This window comes from Poecilia reticulata, linkage group LG11 (genome assembly GCF_000633615.1).
Source record: "Poecilia reticulata strain Guanapo linkage group LG11, Guppy_female_1.0+MT, whole genome shotgun sequence".
NCBI lineage: Eukaryota > Metazoa > Chordata > Actinopteri > Cyprinodontiformes > Poeciliidae > Poecilia > Poecilia reticulata.
In genome coordinates, this window is record NC_024341.1 from 24,904,950 (window position 1) to 24,911,155 (window position 6,206).

Sequence of the window (6,206 nt, forward strand, 5' to 3'; positions counted from 1 at the left end):
AAAAAGTTCTAGTTTCATTGGCAGATAAATTTACTTATGACAATTTCCCCATAAGTGAAATAATCTGCCAATTTAACTACTACATTTTCATCAATATTAAACAACGATTTACTTAAAACGAGCTCATATGTCTTGCTGATAACTTATTTTTGCCTTATTTCAAGTGTAAAAGTGTATTTGAATGAGAAACTTAGACAAAAATACTTAAGATTGTATGTTTTTGCAGTGCATTTCTTGGCATTTCTGACATAAAGAAATGTGTAAAGAGGTTTAAAATAAATAGTAAATTAATCTTTTTAACCTTATGGAGAAAATGTTCTGCTGTAAGTGAAATAATCTGCCATTGGAACTAGTACTTAGTTTTGTCTTATTTCAAGTATGCTGAGATTTACAATAAAAACTAAACAAAAATACTTGGTAAGATGTTTTGTTTTGCAGTGTTGGGTGAAAACACTTCTCCAATTTGTAGCAACTGAAGCTTTTCAGATCTATAAACTGAAAACTTCAGGAAGATGATGGACATTTTAGGTCTTAATTCATTCCATAGGACTTTTTTGATCATAATCTTCTTCCATACCTAAATATGAAATGATCCATTCAAATAAAATATCCCAGCTGTCACTTTAAATGTTTTGATGTTACACTTTGTTAAACACCCCACAAATAAAGAGGTGTGCTGCATCACACGTGTTTTTTCAAATGAGATATTAAAAAAGATTCAGTTAACTTGTGCTGGTAAATGGAAGATTAAATGACCTTTCAGGGGTGGAGGGGTTCTGAATGTTTTCGCCCAAGGCCCCAAGTAGGTTAGGATCGCACCTGAGAAAAGGACTGACTGTCGTTGTTTGATGAAATTGCTTTTGGAGCCATTTAAAGCAACTAATCTTCCACAGAAACAACAAAATCCAATCATTCAAATTCTACAGTGGAAAGATTTGGGGGAAGATAATTATCTTTTCTGTGGTGCAGAAATGTCAGCAGCTGCAAAACAAACAGCCACAAGCCCTCTTGTGATTAAACACAAGATTGTGAGAGCTTCTGTGTATCATTCTGTGACAGAGTAGGGAGGAAGAAAAACCGGGGCAACTATAAATAGCATCCCAGTGATGAGGGAGAGATGAGATGCCACAGAGACAGAGGATGGAGAGGTGATGCAGAAACCAGGCACCAAACATTTTTGTTCACAAATCAGAATTATTTTTTTATTCATTACTCAAACAACTGAACTCAGAAGCAACCAATGCATGTGCAACACAGCCCAAAACATGAGAATAATAAACCCCCACGTTTACACAGGTAGTTTTTGGCTCCTTGAACAAGCAACCCCTAAAAAAACTCAAGATAATGAAATAAACAGGGAGTCACCTCTGAGCTGCAGTTACTGTAAAGCACAAAGGGAGACGCAGCCTAATGCCACTTAACAGAAGTCTATATTCAGCAGACACACTTACCGCCAAAGCCTTCTTTACAATAATAATACTAAACAGCACTGTGCCTCAATTACGCTGCAACACTGAATATCATTGTCTGTATATAATAGCAGGGCCTGAATTTATCAAACAGGAAAACATGGAAAATGGGTAAAATGCATAAAGATAAAAATGTACACCTGTTCACTATAACTTTAATAAATACAATATAAATCTGAGACCTTCAGAGGTATATTTTATTTGGCTTTCTTGCAGTGATGCGTTGCTAAGCTAATGTAGCTTCAGCTGTTAGCTTTAGCACCAGCTAGTCGTCCATCAAAAATGGATACAATACAACTGCTAGCTCTAATATGCTGACCAAGACATCATATAACATAGTTTAAATATGTACACAGATTAAAACAAAACAAAGAGGTGAGAGAAGGCAAGTTAAAAACCGTTTGAGACAGTAAGGCTAGCCTGAGCTAACCTTAGCTAGGCTAACATGTACAGGCTCAATTTAACAGCGAGCTTATGGTTTTTTTGTGCAAAGAAAAATAATTTACAAAGTGAAAATTCACACAAATGACCCATTCAGTCAGAGTAACATCTAAGAAAAGTGAGGGACAATTTAGGCGTCGTCTAATTTACTTTAATCACAAACCTGTAGAAATTCATAACTGTAAAATATTTTTTATTCTAAGTAAATAAAGTGAGAAAAAAAAGTAATGGTAACTTTCAGTTTATTTCTACATTTCCTTCCCCGTGCGCATTAGCATGCTAAAACTATTAGCATTCTCTGTACAACAGTCTGCCATGCTAACAATATAGAGAAAGTTAATTAATTCAAACACCTGCTGTCCTACCCATAGGGTGAATATACTCTGATAAACCCTACAGTGCTCCGAAAAGTATTTCCCCATTTCACTTTAGCCTTTTATTGCATTTAAATAATTCAGATAATCAAATAAATTCTAATATCAAGTATAAACAAAGTAAATAGTCACAATAAAAAGAACATTTCTCAAATTATGATTTAATTTAGAAGGGGAAAAAAGATTTTCAAACTAATGTGAAAAAATAATTGTCTCCTAAACCTAATAACTTTATTTATAATGACTAGAAATGACTAAATATCATCCAAATAAGTAGTTAGCTAAGACAATTCATGACACTCGTAAAAGAAAATAATTTAAACATAAACCCACAACTGATTTTACAAAAGAATAACGTTTCCTTTTTAAGAATTACAGTACAGCTGCAGGGTAAATCCTTTTCTGATTAATAAATGAAGGCCCAGATGTTCCCAGATATACAGAAAATAACACACCGCCATTAATAATACTCTTAATTACAAACTACAGCATATATCTTTCTTTTTTAAATACTGTCTGTAAATTTAAATAACTATATTATTTTTAAAAGTATCATCATCAAAGGGAGAAGCAGAGAAACAATGTGGAGCAGAAGAGATATGTAATAGGTCCATTTATCATTAAACAGGGACTCACAGGGAGGGATAAAGTTTTCATAGAGCAGAAAGTGCTACAACACAATGTAGGCATTAATATTTTCTCTCTTTTACTTGAAACATTCATTTCATAACCCTAAGATAAAAGTTCATAGAGCGACTTCACAGCCACGATACCTCTCAGAGACAACAGCCCAGCTGCTGTTCGGAGCTACATTGTAGAAACGCACACATCTATCCTTAATACTTAGGACAAATGGAAACAAACCGAGGACGACATGCAGGGTTATGTTACCTCATATGTCTACTGCTGTACTAAGAACAGAGTCTTAGAGGGTAAATATTAGCTCTGCCACAGGAAAAAAAAGGCTAAAACTCTTCTAAATTACTTACAAAAAGAATATCTGCAGATCTAATCTGTATATTCTTTCTATCTATGTCTCCGTTTCTTGTTTTTTTTTTTTTGGAGTAGCTTGTTTACCACTTTGGAAAATACTGCATCACAAACCCATTGAATATTTTAGGAAATGTTCCCATCAGCTGCTGGGAGCACAGCTACTTTTGCACTAAAAGCCCATTAGCCTAGATTTATATTCATCATGCACTATAAGATCTATAAATGTAAACAGCTGTGTCATTTTATCTGGTTACTACAAAGTGCAATATCATCATCATTACCATCACGAGGTACTAACTGTAAGCCAATTCAGAGTATCGGGTAGCTGCAACGACTCACTACAGATTACAGCAGACAAGGTTGATGCAAGGGTCAGGATTAAATAAATAAGAAAATAAATAATATATAAATAAATTAGAAAACCTATCATTTGTAATAGTGCTATCTCATCTGGCATTTTATTGAAATTAAAGCAAAGTTTGCTGACACCTAACATCAGAAAGTATTCACAACCTCTTTTTTCCCTCCACATTTTGTTACAGATTTAGCCAAAAACCAAACTAAATAGTTTACTTTATTAAAAAAATAACAACAAAAAACAAAGTAAGGGGGAAACATGATTTTAGAGATTTTGGAGAGTTTATGAAATGTGCATTTTGTTATGAGAAATTGGTCTGGTGACACTGAAATTAAACTTTTTAGAATCATGTCTGGACAAAAACAGCAACTGATAATCACACCATCCTACCAACACGTTTTTAGTGGAAGCTAATGCTAAATTGCTAATTCAAATTATGTCGGCCCTTACAACACTTTAGCACCAATTTAATGTTAACACTATGATTTATATTCTACAATACCTTTATGTTTAGAACTTGTTCTCCTCTGGCCGTTTTGGTTTGTTCGTGTAAGCTTCTTGTTTTAAGTAAATTAAATCGGGGTGAAAAAAGAGACCGTCCGGAGACGTTCAGAGTAGCATACATGCAGTGAGTACGCATGCGTGCACATGCGCATTAAGAGGTCCGCGACATTTACAGTAGCTCAGTTCAGCTTATACACAAGATACAACTAAAAGAATAATATAATGAATTGTTTTTAATGATAACTAGATGGATATATATGCATTGTCGTGGTTTCTAAGTGTATTTTCTAGCCACAGCTGCAGTCAACTACAAAACGTATAAAACTCGCCTCCCTTTTCGTTGATGATGATCTGACTGGTTAGCCGCTAAGTCAGGATATGTCATACAGCTATTAATAAAGTATATGACGATCTACCTTCTATGTCATGGTGTTATGCTGCTGATAAAATATAAGCACATGGTGATAATCACAGCGTTGTTCTGTCGATCTCACAGAACAGCGGAACTTATGTCTAAACAGTTTTCTTCCACTCGGTTGGCAAAAAACAAAGTTAAAGTGCCCACTACCGCCACCTACTGGTATCGAAATAAATATTTAAAACTAAAGAAATCTTGTATTCTTTCACATAAACGAGTCACTTTGAGAATATTTAACAAAGTAATGCATAAACAGTCTTCACTCACTTCAAAATAAAAGCTTGAATACTAATACTTGAACAATTCTTAACAGTCGGTAACCAAAACTTCAACACTGACGCTGAATTTTATTCAACTGAACCTTTACAAAAGAGACACGCAATGTGCGCTTTAAAATTTATCCGGAAACATAAATGAAAAAAAATATTTATGCTATTAGAGTGTTAGCCGACGTGTGCCCACCAATAGTTCTTAAACTGCTAAAATGTCCAACCAGATTTAAATCCAGGCTGTCGATTCATCACGCCTATCCACCTGCACGTACCTCAAGAGGATCTGCAGAGAATAGAAAATACACAACAAACCAAGCTTGTAGAGGAGTCAGTAGAACACAACTAGCTGCCAAAGGTGATTAAACCAAAAAAATTAAGCTACATACCTGAATATATATTTAACATTTATTGTTTAAATTTACAAAAATGACTGAAAACTTGTATTCATCTTGTCATTGTAGGCTGTCTGGTGTGGGTTTTGTTTAAAAAGAAAGAAAAAAAATGAAACCAAAATTCATAAATAAATGAAAAAAATAGAAAAGGTGATGAGGTGTGAATACTTTCTGGTGATGCTGCATGTTGGGCCCCATGTGTGTCTTGCTCAGGCTGGGGCTCACAATGGGCCGATGCAACCAGTGTCGGTAAAACCAGTGATAAATCTTAGCTGGGACACAAATGAGTATCATTTTAAATTATTCAGCTCATCTGAGACCTGTGTGGGTCCCGATTATTGCCTAGAGTTGAACTGCCTCTGATTTGGAGGAAACATTACATAACCAAAGGACACGCCATCTGAGTCCCATTACTTAATTACTAGAATGGGTCCCATGCATGACGACAGTCGTATAAATGCATAGAGGCCATTCCATCTTCACAAATTAGTGCCTTGTGGAGCAGGAAACCTTTATAAAAACAAATAAAAACTACTTCATGCTCCAACAATGATGCATTATGCTCTGAGCAGGACTAAAAGTGCATTTATCTAACTTACACTGCAAAAACACAAAATCCTACCAAGTATTTTTGGTCAGGTTTCTGCAAATTACAGGTAATTTTTCAGCAAGATTTAAGAGCTTGTTTTAAGTCAGTAATTCCTTAGTATTGATGAAAATGTGGTAGTTTCATTGGCAGGTTATTTCACTTATAATATGACAAAAATGTATTCCTAAAAGTTTAATAATCTGCTCATGGAACTAGTAATTTTTCATCAAAATTAAGAAATTGTCAAGAATTTTATATACTAAAAACTCACCTGTTTGGAGTTGCTTTTTAACCAAAATTAAAGCGACGCTAACCAACATTTTGATTTGTAATGACTTGGCAAAACGTAATGTTGAAATTGTTGCTTTATGACTTTATATTTTTGTGTGCGTATGA